We start from the raw sequence: 14,663 nt of genomic DNA, 5'->3' as shown, positions 1-14,663 counted from the left end.
CTAGTTCTCCTGTGCTCTGGGCATGTTTCCCCAGAGGATGTCGTAAGGTTAGCACAGCTCCAATGCCACCACACAGCATCATTTCAGCCCAGGATCATTATGGGCACCTCTTTGTAGGTTGCTTCAAAATATGTGTAAACTAGTGATTCTTGAATGTTAATAGACATAAGAATCACTAGGAAAGCTTATTAAAATAAGAATTCCTGGACCCACTTGAAAGTTTCTAATTTAGAAGATCTTGGGTGGTGCTTAAGAATCTGAATTTAAACAAATCACTCCTCTCTCCCCCAGAGCTCACCTCCCCATTACTATAGGGAAGGTAGTGATACTACTGAAAACAATTGTAACTACATGACAACGAACAACAATGGTAATTACATTATAGTTTGCAACAAAGACATTTCTCCCTACACCAGAACCTAATTCTGGCAGACTTTGGTTGTAGGATTGGCCCCTCATCTAGGCCATAGTAAAATCGTGAGTTCCTTAATAGGTACCAAGTGTCCTCTGACAACACCACTGTCTAAATAGAGTACACTATTCCATTTAAAAAAATAAAAGAAGAATTCATAATCAGTTTATTTAAGTAAGCACCCAGGAGCCCTTCCAAAAAAGTGAACTAGAACAGCAAAACAAACAAAGTAAATATTTATTAGAAGACAAAAATATTTGTAAAATATTTATAAAAGCCATAAAACAAACAAAAGGAAAGTAAAATTTCTAGAGCAAAGCAGAGATTAGTTTTTGACAGACATTATCTGCAAATAGATTCAACTAGAATCAATCAGATTTAACTAGTATTCACTGAATTCTCACAGTATGCCAACACAGGACTGGAACACTAGCTCCATTAATCCACAAATAAACACGTAAGGAGTTCTTCCTAACTGTCTTAACAGATGAAGAAATGAGAGATGAGAAAGATCAAATAATGTGCTAAAGAGAGCTGGGATTTGATCCAAGGTTAGCTGAATCCAGCCCCCTTCTCTATTACACATTTTCCCAAGACTATATTGTTATATAAATTTCATTTAAAAATAACTATAAAACAATAACAGCTAATATTTATCGACACCTTACTAAGAGCCAGACCCTGTGTTAAAAACTTTAGATATACTAGCTTACTTCAACCTTAAAATCGATGAATTAGGTACAATCATCCTTTACCTACAGACATGCAACTGAGCATGGGGAAGATTAAATATTAACATGTACTGTGAACAAATGCACACCACCATTCAGTTCAGTTCAGTCAGTCGCTCAGTCGTGTCCAATTCTTTGAGACCCCATGAATCGCAGCACGCCAGGCCTCCCTGTCCATCACCAACTCCCGGAGTTCACCCAGACTCATGTCCATCGAGTCAGTGATGCCATCCAGCCATCTCATCCTCTGTCGTCCCCTTCTCCTCCTGCCCCCAAACCCCCCCAGCATCAGAGTCTTTTCCAATGAGTCAACTCTTCGCATGAAGTGGCCAAAGTATGGGAGTTTCAGCTTTAGCATCATTCCTTCCAAAGAACATCCAGGGCTGATCTCCTTCAGAATGGACTGGTTGGATCTCCTTGCAATCCAAGGGACTCTCAAGAGTCTTCTCCAACACCACAGTTCAAAAGCATCAATTCTTCACTGCTCAGCCTTCTTCACAGTCCAACTCTCACATCCATACATGACCAAAGGAAAAACCATAGCCTTGACTAGACGAACCTTTGTTGGCAAAGTAATGTCTCTGCTTTTGAATATGCTATCTAGGTTGGTCATAACTTTCCTTCCACCATTAGAGAGGCTTAAATTATGTCTAGTTTTCTAATATAGATCTGATATTTAATCTTGATTGCTTTTATAATGATCTGAAGACTGTGTTTGGCATACCTTACTGAAAAAAATACCTTCCTCTAGTTTTTTAAGAGGTGGAATGATGCAACATTCTTTCCAGTTTTCATTTCAGCAAAGCCATGAAGAGTATTTTTTTTAAGAGACTCTAAATAAAGGAGTGAAATAAATATACTCGAGGTGAGCTACATGAAAGCTCTAAACTCCCTAAATTTATGTAAAATTCTGTGAGGAGGTCTTCTTTGATCACGAGATCGATCAGATAGATTATTAACCTATCAGCTCAGTTACTACGTTTGCTTATTTAGCATAAAACACTGGATAGTTCTGTAGATGGAAATTAACTTGGCCTGAATTTAGGTAAGAGTAATATAATCTGAGAATTAGAAAGATGATTTATGGAAAATGGGTATAGAAGAAAACCTAATATTTTACTTAAGTTTTACACACTTTTGTGTCCCTTAAATATAAAAATAATTCCACTAGAACACTGGAAAATATGTTCAGCAGTCACTGAACATCTGGTGTCCAGCACTGTCTCACTCTCCCAAGTGTTCGAGGCACAAGGAAATCAGACACACACTAACTCCTCAACAAGTCCTATCTATCATGATTTGGATTTACAGGGCTATTTTTTACCCATCTCTATCAGGCTTCTCACTTTAGAAGATATTTTAATTCCAGAACATTTCATATCCATTAGTAGTCCTTTCCCATTCTCCCCTCTTTTCTGCACCTGGAAGCTACTAACCTACTTTCTGTCTACAGATCTGCCTATTATTGACACTTTATACAAACAGTATCACACAATATGTAGCCTTTTGTGACTGGCTTCTTTCATTTAGCATGTTGGTAAGAATCACCCATGGCAAAGCATACATTGGTATTTCCTTCTTTTTTGAGACTGAATAATATTCCACTGGGATGGCTGGATGGCATCACTGATTCAATGGACCTAAGTCTGAGCAAACTCCAGGAGATAGTGACGAACAGGGAAGCCTGGCATGCTGCCTGTTTGCATGGGGTTGCAAAGAGGCAGACACGACTGAGCAACTGAACAACAACAACATTCCATTGTGTGGATATGGACACACCCACATTTTGCTCATCAACTCATCATCTAATGGATACTCTGACTGTTTCCACTTTTGGCAATTAGGAATAATATTTTTGTATGCTTCTATGTGGTGTTAGATTTTGTCAAATGCTTTTTTCTCTCTACACAGATGATTGTATGGTTTTGTCCTTTGTTCTATAAATATGGAATATTACACTGACTGATTTTTTGGGTATTAAACTGACCTTCCATTGCTGGGATAAATCCTATTTGGTCATACTATATAATCCTTTAAGTTGCTGATTTCTGTTTGATAGTATTTCATTGAGGATTCTTGGGTCTATATTCATAGAGAACATTGGTGTATAATTTTTATATGATGTCTTTTTCTGAGAAGTCTTCTACACTCTGGCCTCAAGTTTTAAACTGAGAATTATTTTCAATGGCTTGATTTGCAGAACATTACTTTCTAGTTCATCTGCCTCCCAACATTTCTCCCTAAGCCCTCTCTCAATCCCTATTCTCTTCACTAAGACCTTCTGTACTCTTCAGCCTCTAGTTGTTGAAATACTGCTAAGCTAAGTCGTTTCAGTCGTGTCTGACTCTGTGCGACCCTATTGACGGCAGCCCACCAGGCTCCCCCGTCCCTGGGATTCTCCAGGCAAGAACACTGGAGTGGGTTGCCATTTCCTTCTCCAGTGCATGAAAGTGAAAAGTGAAAGTGAATTTGCTCAGTTGTGTCTGACTCCTAGCGACCCCATTGACTGCAGCCCACCAGGCTCCTCTGTCCATGGGATTTTCCAGGCAAGAGGACTGCAGTGGGGTGCCATTGAACTACTTCTTCCCAATTTACTCTACTTACTCATATCCTACAAGACTAATATTAAATCTCTCTTTCTCTTGAAGCCTTGACAGACCATCCAACCTACAGAACTCTCTCATTTTTTTAGGATGCTAATAACATATTACAAACTAACATGTGCTTGTTGCTTACAACTTATAAAAACTCACTGTGCATTTAATTCTCACAACTCTGAAAAATGTATGCTTACTATTAAGCAAATTTTGTACAGAATTAAGTGGTTCATAATTATATAGCTACAAAGTAAAAGATATTAAACCCTAAGCTATTAGTGGCGTTCTGAAGAAAGAAAGTGTTCATCACCTTCTAGTTCTGGGATTAAGCTTTTATTTCTCAAATTTAATCTTTCCTCCTTTGTATACCTAACAAATACCTAATATGATTGCTGACTACACATCAGATGCTACTTGGGGTAGTGAGAATAATGACTAAGGGACAGTGAAAAATAATGCAGCCCCACAATCTATGTATATGACCAGAAACTGTAATCCTCAAAAATTAAAGCTTAAAAAATCAATACTAAACTAATAATGAAATTATCTCACCCCAGAAGATTAGAAATTAGTTATTTATAGGATTATAATCCTTTAAGGATATCCTACACCAAAGAAACCAAGGACTTCTAAATCCAAACATCATTAGGGTTGTATCCTTATGACTTTAGTTGTATAAACAGAAGTATATAAATTTGTAACCTCATTGAGTATAATATATCTAATTTGAGACAATGGGAAACTGAGAAAATTTGCCTGAAACCTACCTAACCAAAGGCAATTTGGAATATCCATGGCGATTATGGGAAACTTTTGAAATCCTCAAACTTAAATAGCTCTAAAATTTCCCAAACTGAATGAAACACATATTTCAATTGGTAATTTGAAGTTTCCATTGTCAGGAGCCTAAAACTACCTTTCTGCAAAGTAACATTTTAAAATTAAGATGCAAAGATAAAATAGGAGAAGTGGCCAAGATGGTGGAGTGGGAAGACATTGAACTCACCCTCCTCCCTTAGGCACACCAAAATTACAACTATTTAAAGAGTAATTATTGGTAAGAATGACTGGAAGACTAGCAGAAAAGATCTTCTGTAAGTACATATACAAAGAAGGAACCACAATGAAGTGGATTAGAGAGGCTGAGATGCAATATGATCAAGGCCCATGCTCCTAGACAGGTGACCTGCAAGCAGGAGAATAAGAACAATTGTGGAGATGCTCCCCCAAGGAGCCGGGGTCTGAGCTCCACACCATGCTTCCCAGCCTGGGGACTCTGTACCAGGAAGAGAAGCCCCCAGAACATTTAGCTTTGAAGGCCAGTGGGGCTTACCTTCAGGAGACCCAAAGAGCTGTGGGAAATTCCATTCTTAAGGGCACACACAGAACATGTTCCGAGACCCAAGGCAGGAACAGTAATTTGAAAGAAGCCTAGGTCATACCCACCAGCTGATCTTAGAGAGTCTATCAAAGAGGAAGGGGGCCATTGGGGCTCCCTCAAAATGAGGTGGCAAAGGAATATGCTCCAAATGCAAGAACAAGGTAAAATACCAGAAGAACTAAGTAAACTGGAGATAGGCAATCTACCACATAAAGTGTTCAAGGTAATAATCATAAATGTGCTCAAAGAACTTGAGAGAAGAACAAATGAACACAATGAGAATTTTAACAAAGAGTTAGAAAATATAAGAACCAAACAGAGCTGAAGAATACAATAACTGAAATAGAAAATACACTGGAAGGCATCAACAGTAGATTGTATGATCCAGAGGAACATATTAGTGAACTAGTAGAGTAGGGGAAATCATCCAAGCTGAACAAAAAAAGTAATTTTTTAAAAATGAGGGCAGTTTAACAGACCTCTGCGACAATATCAGATGTGCTAATATTCACATTATAGGGATCCCAGAAGAAGAAAGAGAGTAAGGGGCAGAGAACACATTTGAAGCCTATATATATATATATATATATATATATATATATATATATGGGCTGAAAACTTGCCTAATTAGGGAAAGGAAATGCAATGTCCCATATAGGGTTAACCCAAAGAGGAATATACCAAAGCATATTGTAATTAAAATGACAAAAATTGAAGTTAAAGAGAGAATATTAAAAATAGCAAAGGGAAAGCAACTAGTTATATACAAGGGAACTCCCATAAGACTATGAGCTGACATTTTAGCACAAACTCTGCAGGTCATAAGGGAGTAGCATGATACATTTAAAATGATGAAAGGAAGAAAAGCTACAATCAAAAATACCCAGCAAGACTATCATTCATAGTTGAAGGGAAAATCAAGAGTTTCACAGATAAGTAAAAGCTAAAAGAGTTCAGCAGCACAAAATAGTTTTTACAAGAAATGTTAAAGGCACTTGTCTAAGCAGAAAAGACCACAATTAGAAATATGAAAATTATCAAAGGAGGAATCTCATTGGGAAAGGCAAATATATGATAAAGATAGTAAATCAACCACCTATAAAGCTAGCAATGGCACCCCACTCCAGTACTCTTGCCTGGAAAATCCCATGGACGGAGGAGCCTGGTAGGCTGCCGTCTATGGGGTCGCTAGGAGTCCGACACGACTGAGTGACTTCACTTTGACTTTTCACTTTCATGCATTGGAGGAGGAAATGGCAATCCACTCCAGTGTTCTTGCCTGGAGAATCCCATGGACAGCGGAGCCTGGTGGGCTGCCGTCTATGGGGTCGCACAGAGTCGGACACGACTGAAGCGACTTAGCAGCAGTAGCAGCAGCATAAAGACAGCAGGAAAGTTAAAAGACAAAAGTAGTTAAGTTATCTACATCCACAATGAGTAATTAAGGGATACATAAAACAAAACTTATCAACCTGGTTTCTCTGATTTACATCTGCTAGTTCATATCCTTCCTGGTGAAGGCCAGGCCCAGTATTGGATGAAAACTGCTAACAGGGAGAATCCTGAAAGGTGTCTAGAATTAAAGCTGGAGATGAGCCCACTAAGTTTTTATATGATCAGACTCAGGCAACTGCTACACAACTTCATCAAGCAATTTCTGGACTTTTCCAAAGCCTGTTGACTGGGACATAATTCAAGTTTGCACACAAAAATCTGCTGAACCCGTTCACGACAATTATATTCGACTTCAGATTGTTAAGGAAAATTCTGGCCTTCCTTCAAATGTTGATCCCACCTGGGGAGCTTTTGATTTTGTGTTTATCAGTGGGCTGAACTGGGACCTTTCCCTTCTAGTAAAAAGGACCAGGATGGGATGGGTAACCCATGGGATGTCCAGTTCAGATGCAGTTAATCTGGTATACCAGCTCTCTCACACTTTAGAGGAGTCATCTAAAAGGAAGATCAACAAAATTCTTAATCTTCAACTCAAGCAAACGAAGACCCCTTAAAACAAAACAAAACACACAAAAAAACCCTCCTAGTTATTACCTTTGCAAAACAGCCAGGACATTGGAAAAGAGACTGTTACAAATACAAACTTCTGGCACCTTCAGGTCTCTTAACTAGTTTTTCCATTGTCCTAATCCTCAAGGAAGTGGCTCTGAGGAACTACAGGGGGCTCCTCCCAACCCTCCCTCTTACTCATTTTAGAGAAATATTTCTCCAGACTGGGGCTGAATCTCTTCCAGTCCTAACATTAGAGCCACATCTCGGTGCTCAACCCTACTACTATAAAGCAGCGCTCTTTCAGAGTACTGAGACAGTTCAAACAGTGAGGTTCTCTAGTGAACTTCACGAGTTTCCTTCTCTGAATCTATTCCCTTTGGTTTAGACCCTTTGAGAGATAAATACTCTTTTCTTCTTAGTTCCTCCATCCAAATCCATTTTCACCTGAGATTTCTTAGGGAAATATAATTCCAGAATTCCTCTAAGAAAGAGGGGAAAATTAATTACTTTTCCCTTCTTTAGTTAAAAAACTGCCACTGCCCTTTTGGTGAAGGCCACCAAAAAAAAAACTGTCATGGGACCCCCCTTTAACCACTTTTGTACCTCATGTAGGAAAAGCTCACCTGAATTCCATTCATAGTCAACATTTCTCAGACACCTGCCTCACCTCCTATAAGTCTTTATGATAACTGCTCTTCATAGAACTCTTTCACAGAGTAAAGGTAACCCTGCTGCTCTTCTCCCCTCTGTCACTGATGAGGTCCCTCATGACTGCTTAACACTGACAGGTCTCCGCTTGACTCCTTGAGATGATATGCAGGAAAATGCTTTAGGAAACACTGACTTCTCATGGTTCTCTGATGGTTTCTTTTTAAAAAGTGACAATGACAAATACTGTGCTGGGCATGATATTACAACTCCTTTTAATACTGTTGCAGCAGCATCTGTACTTATGGCTACTTTGGCTAAACAGGCTGAATTATATACTCTTACACAGGCTTGTCCTTCAAAGTGCCACTGATAGTAGACATGCTTTCAGAGTAGCCATGATTTTGGAATGTTGTAGGAGCAACATGGCTTCCTTACATGCGTGCTTAGTCACTCAGTCATGTCTGACTCTTTGCCACCCCGTGGACTGAGCCCGCCAAGCTCTTCTGTCCATGGGGATTCTCCAGGTAAGAATACTGGAGTGGGTTGCCATGCCCTCCTCCAGGGGATCTTCCCAACTTAGGGATCAAACCTGGGTCTCCCACATTGCAGGTGGTTTTTTTTTTACTGTCTGAGTCACCAGGGAAGCCCAAAGAATATTGGAGTGGATAGCCTATCCCTTCTCCAGGGGATCTTTCCAACCCAGGAATTGAACTGGGGTCTCCTGCATTGCAGGCAGATTCTTTACCAGTTGAGCTACCAGGGAAGCCAAAATTTTAAATGACCCTTATATTCAAGAATTATTGGATGCAATACTTTTTACCTGCTGCTTTTATTAAGATTCCAGGATATTCTAAACTTGACTTTCTGTAAGCTAAAAGAAATCACCTTGTTGACATTTCCAGAAAGAATGCTGCCCTTAAAGAAATCAACAACAACCAAACCTCTGGCATGGTCCAAAGAGATATTTCCCCAAGTGGTGACTTTTAGAAAAAGTATAGAAGTCAAACACTGTTGGCCTCAAAGAAGGGAAAACAAGACTAGAAATTCAACAATTGTTGGTTTGACAAAAAGAGGAAGCTCTGGTTTGGACCAAATAACAACTCAGTCCTAGTGGAGATTCTAAAATTCTCACTCCTAACCACTATACATACATTAAACCATTGGTCTAGTGACAAAATGATAGCATTCATGAATCAACATTGGTGAGGCAACATTAAGGCTCCAAGAAGTTATCACTTAACCCATTTGTCTGAAATATATACCCCAAATAAGCCTGTCTGCACTGCTCCTGGACATTTCAAACTGCCTAATGACCATGGGCAGAGAAGGCAATGGCACCCCACTCCAGTACTCTTGCTGGAAAACCCCATGGATGGAGGAGCCTGGTGGGCTACAGTCCATGGGGTCGCTGAGAGTCAGACACGACTTCACTTTCACTTTCACTTTCAATGACCATGTGAGGTCTGGAAAAGGATTTCATACAACTTCCTCCATCTCATGAATATAACTATGTTTTAGTTCTGGTCTGTATGTTTTTACACTGGGCTGAAGCCACCTCCTGCAGACAGGCTACTGCCTCTTCTGTGACTAAAGTCCCTTTGAAAAAGATTATCACTACCTGGACAACTCTTGAACTTCATAGTGATCAAGGAACTCATCTTACTAGTCAGGTAAGACAACTGTGCACTGTTTGGCCAGTTTCACAACACTTTGACCATACTTACCACTGTCAACCCTCTAGTTTAGTCAAATGCACTAATGATATTGTTAAGATTCAAACAGGAAATTTGTAGAGTCCCTAAAAAACCTTGGCCAAAAGCATCACCATAGAGGTCCTTCTAGATCTTAGATCGATATCTTTTGGAACTCATAAACTCTCACACTTTGAAATCATCATTGAATGCCCAGTGCACTTGGCTCCTGCCTCTTGACTCACTGGTAAGAAAGATCCTGCAATATTGCAAAGGCCAAATTGCTTCTATTAAAAACAATCATGTTTTGGTACAGCAATCTTTTTACAGTGTGCTCTTGGGAGACAAAGACATTGAGCATCACACCTTATGCTCTGTGGAGATTCTATCTACTGGAAAAAACTTACAGAAAGACTTTCTTCAACCTTGCTGGAAAGATCCCTCTATCTAGTACTGCTAACCAACCCATGTGTCACTGAACTCCAGGGAACAGACTTTGGATTTATGTGATACAGTGAAAGAAAGCACCAAACTCTGGCTGGGCCTGCACATCATTGGGGACCTGAAAGTAAAGATTCCCTGGAATTGAAGCAGACAATATCTGATGAGACAGCCTTCCCAAGATAATCTGGACCAGGTCTGTTGAAAACTCGCCTGCCAGACCTTTAATGATGATATGATACTTCAGAACATCTCAGATGTCTATGATCTTGATAACACAAGGGTTTTACATAAAAACGGCCTAAAAGAGTTCTCCCTCCTACACTTCCTTGTTAGTAGAATATGACCTCAATAGGTTTTCAATCTGCATGCTTTCCCTCTCATGTGAGAAACTACACCAAAGGTCCTTCCTGGCACTGAGAGATAAAATGCTGCTGAAACCAGAAAACTGGACTCCTTACCAGCAATGCTTTCAGAGAAAGGTCTTGATCAAAAGGAGAAAATATAAAAAATTAATAAACACAAACCTCAATCAAAATAGACTTGGGAGATCAGAAAAGGGAGCTCTACCATTTATGACAGTAGCAGAGCCCAACAGAAAAAAGAAAATCTCCTTCTTACCTGGCAAGGGTTCACGCAATGAGAGGAGACTGTCACAAGTCAGGCAACAAAAACAACTATACTTCAAACTTTCAATTTCTCCAGTGGACTCTGTTTACTACAGCTCTCCAATTTCCTTTTCCCTTCTTTAAAAGAGTACTCTCCTTGCTGTGGAAGGATATGCATGGGGTTTGCCATGGCTGTAGACCCCAAACTGCAATTCTTTGCTGATTCTGAATAAACTCATTTTGGCTGTAGGAATAACTGGCAGTCTATTTCTCAAAAACTGTCACTGAACTTGCCCTCGCACTGTAAACAACTAGAAAAGTACATGAAATTGCTTCCTTTAAATGGAATATCATGCAGTATGGGACTGTGATTCTAGAGATAAAAGAAAAAAGAGAATGAAACCATCACAATATTGTAAAGCAATTATCCTCTAAAAATAAAATTTTTTTTAAATTAAAAAAAAAAAAAGAAAAGAAACAAGGGAAGACCTTTTGCATCATGGGATGTTAAGACCAAAGTAGAACATGCTGATCTCACTGAAATGATGAAATAGATTAGAGTTTAGAGAGAATGAGGTGGTTAAAAAGTAAAAGGCTTAGTACCAGAGAGTACTGACAATGCAGTCAAGGAAACTTATGGGGGTCCCATCAGTTCTCTGGCTGTATACCTGTGGTGACTGGTATACTTCACAAGACGGGATAAAGAACAAAGATCAGGGAATTTGTATGCTGAATAATCCTCAGAGCTCATATAGGGTTGGGGACATCTGAGTTCTGACTAACCAGAGTAGAAAGACCTAGTTGAACATTGAGAATATTCACGACAAAATCCAGAAGGATCCCAACTTAGTAATCTTAATATATTATATTATCTTAGTAAAAGATAAACTAGTCCTTAATGAAGCTTAAAATTAAGTGTCAAAAGGGTCAACCTGTACTGCAAGTGATTTAATTACCTAACAGAAAAAAGTCCAGCACTCTTAAAAGAAAGAAAACAAAATCTACATGGTCCATAATGTAATGGGCACAATGTTCAGCATCCTTTCAAAAATTAATAGACATGAAAAAGCATACATATTTGAAAAAACATTATCTATGGTAAAACAAAGATAAGAATGACTGCTAACTTTTAAAAAACAGAGCCAGTCATTAAAAAAAAAAACAAAAAACAGAATGACATCTTTAAAGTGTTGAAGAAAAATAAAACAAAATAAAAACTGTTGAATCAGAATTTTATATTCACAAAAAATCATAAAAAATGAAAACAAAATAAATATTCAGACAAACAGAAGCTGAGAGAATTTGTCACTAACAGACCCACACTGTAAGAAATGCTAAAGAAAGCTCTCTATACAGAAGAAAAATATCAGAAAGAAACATAGGCAAAAAAAAAAAAAAAAGAGAGAGGGTTAGAAACGGTAAGTATGTGAGTAAACGTAAAATAATTTTGTTTTCTCATGATGGCTCAGATGGTAAAGAATCTGCCTGCAATGCTGGAGATCCAGGTTTGATCCCTGGGTTGGGAAGATGCCCTGGAAAAGGGAATGCCTACCTACTCTGATATTCTTGCCTGGAGAATTCCATGGACAGAGGAGCCTGGTGGGCTACAGTCCATGGGGTTGCAAAAAACCAGACACAACTGAGCAACTAACACTTTCACTTTGAAGAGATAGTTGAATTTTTAAAACAAGAAGTGTAGCAATGTACTATGGGCTACATACATACGTTACAGTGAATTCTAGAACAGCTGCAGCATGAAGGATGCAATGAGAAACAGCAGAATTCTGTTGTACTGTTATTACATTACAGTATAACATAATACTTTTAAATAGTAGACTGTGATTAAAACGCACATTGTAATTACTAAAGCAACCACTTTAAAAAGAGGCTTAGCTGATAATCCAAAATAAAAGATAAAATGGAGTACTCAATTCATCCGAAATGTGGCAGAAAAAGAGGAGAAAGGGGACAAAAAGCAGATGGGACAAGTAGAAAATAAAAGTGAAAATGGGAGATTCAAATCCAATCATATCAATAATTGATTAAATACTGAACAACAAACCCCTCACCAAAACAACCACCACCACCACCACCACCAGGCACGGGAGAGTACATATTGTATATTCCATTTATACAAAGGAAGGAATCAGAGGAAGGAAAATTAACAAAGAGGGTCACTGATTGCCTGGGGCCAATGGTATGAGAAATGTTTTTAGGGTATGGAAATATTCTATATCTTAGTTTGGGTGATGGTTATGTGACAGTGTATATTTGGTACTTAAATGAATGCATTTTATTGTATGTAAATTATACTTCAGTCTTTTTAAAAGTTTAAAAAACTTTTTGAATGGCAAAACAGAGACTTAAACCCAGGCAACTTAGAAACAAGCACTTATGTTCTTATTGATCCACTATGCCACTTCTTGTCTGGCCTGAAAGATTAGGTCATCCTCTCAACATGACTTTCCAACACACAGTATTGGGACTTTAAAAAAAGTGCTCAGTTTTTAAATTGAAATATCCTCGGAAGAAAAAAAAATCCCTAGAAATTAATTTATCAAGACAAGCCTAAGATGTAAATGATGACATCAGTGAAGAACACTGTAGGGCAAATAACTGAAGAGCTTTACACCATGTTCCTGGATGAGATGTCAGTCTTCTAGAAAGAACACTCATCTTCAATTTAATACAGACAGGTAATGGGATGCCAATCAAAATTCCAATGAGAGCTGTGTGGAGGAAGGTAAGGTACTTGGAAAACCAAACTGAAATTTTATCTGAAAGAATGTACAAGAACAGCCTAAAGGTTTTGAAAAACCATATAAGAGGGTATATTGCCTGCCATACTCCAACACATCTTTTAAAATCTTATAATTAAGGCAATCTGGTACTAGTGAAAATACTGAGGAGTGATGTTACCAAGATGGCAACACAAACTGTTCCAGACTTTGCTTTCCTTCACAAGAAGCCTAAGGAACAATTGTTAAAAAAAAACCAAGACGTCACTGAGAGAACCCTAGAACACAAGGTTAAGCGGGAAGCACTCTCCTGTACCAGAGACCCACGAGAAGGGTTAAGAAAAGCAGCTACATTGTGACTACACTGCCCTCCCAGGGGCCACTGCAGCCTCATGGGAGACATTTCTCCTGACCCTCTGGCTTCCCCAGTGGGAAAGGAGAACTCAGAACTGTGAGCTGACCTGTGGGAGCCACTACTCTGATCTCACACCATGGGCACTGCAGGGGAATCTGCAGAGCTCAACCACCACCGAAATGAGACTGCAACAGAGAGGGGGGAGGGGTTGCAACACACAAATCCTGGCAGACTGAATTCACATCTGCAGTGACCGAGCAGTAATCCCAACCAGTGGCTCTGCTCATCTGCAGAACCGAACTGGGGGCACACTCTGACCAGGGAACACAGATGGGCGCAGATCGGCCTGATTCATCTCCTCAAATGAGGACTTCTGCCAGCCCTAGGGCCCAGTCTGCCCTGCCCCAACAAGAAGCTGAACCACAGCACCATTCACTGAAGAGTGTCTTCTAGTCGCATCTGACCAGAATGACTGATAACTCCTGAAAGACATGTGGCCCAGTAGTGCTTGAGCCAAGAAGTGGACAGGCAGGCAGAGCCCACTGACCTCAGAGCAAGGTCAGTACAGAACACACAGTGCTCGCCTGCAGCTGGGTTCAGTTCATACTATATTACCTATGGCTACTTTGTGCTCCAGGGGCAGAGTTAAGTATTTTCAATAGAGACCATATTGCCAGCAAAGTCCATAACATTTGCTATCTGGCTGTGTTTTGCAGAAAAAAATTGCTGATCTCTACTCTCTATGACCTTTTAAGGCTCATGGTCATAGTTAGCTGCAAACAGCATCTACAGGAGTTGGGGATATAATGATAAGACAAAGCTGTGTTTCCATTTTCATCTTGACCAGAGATTAATTACCATTTCCAGTTCTTAATTTGTGTTCTTGATTCAAGAAAGTGTTCAGAACCCCAGCTTCTGGGATAGACTCTTTGGGGACAGTTTGTTAGTTTGTTTTTGCCTCTGATATATGTTCCTTTTATTTCAAAATATAATAGGGTTTTGTTTTTCTGGGACAGGTCTCATACAAATGGAACACACAAGAGTCCAGAGA

The 14,663-nt window shown here is 39.3% G+C and overlaps 1 protein-coding gene across 1 annotated transcript in view; it reads right to left on the bottom strand.

Annotated features, from left to right (window-relative positions):
• ALDH1A2 (aldehyde dehydrogenase 1 family member A2) overlaps positions 1-14,663 on the bottom strand; it is a 119,842-nt gene that overhangs the window by 28,105 nt on the left and 77,074 nt on the right. The gene's annotated exons all lie outside the window — the stretch shown is intronic.

This window comes from Bubalus kerabau, chromosome 10 (assembly GCF_029407905.1).
Source record: "Bubalus kerabau isolate K-KA32 ecotype Philippines breed swamp buffalo chromosome 10, PCC_UOA_SB_1v2, whole genome shotgun sequence".
Taxonomy (NCBI): Eukaryota; Metazoa; Chordata; class Mammalia; order Artiodactyla; family Bovidae; genus Bubalus; species Bubalus kerabau.
The sequence above is the reverse complement of the archived record's forward strand: the minus strand, read 5'-3'. Positions and strand labels throughout refer to the sequence as shown.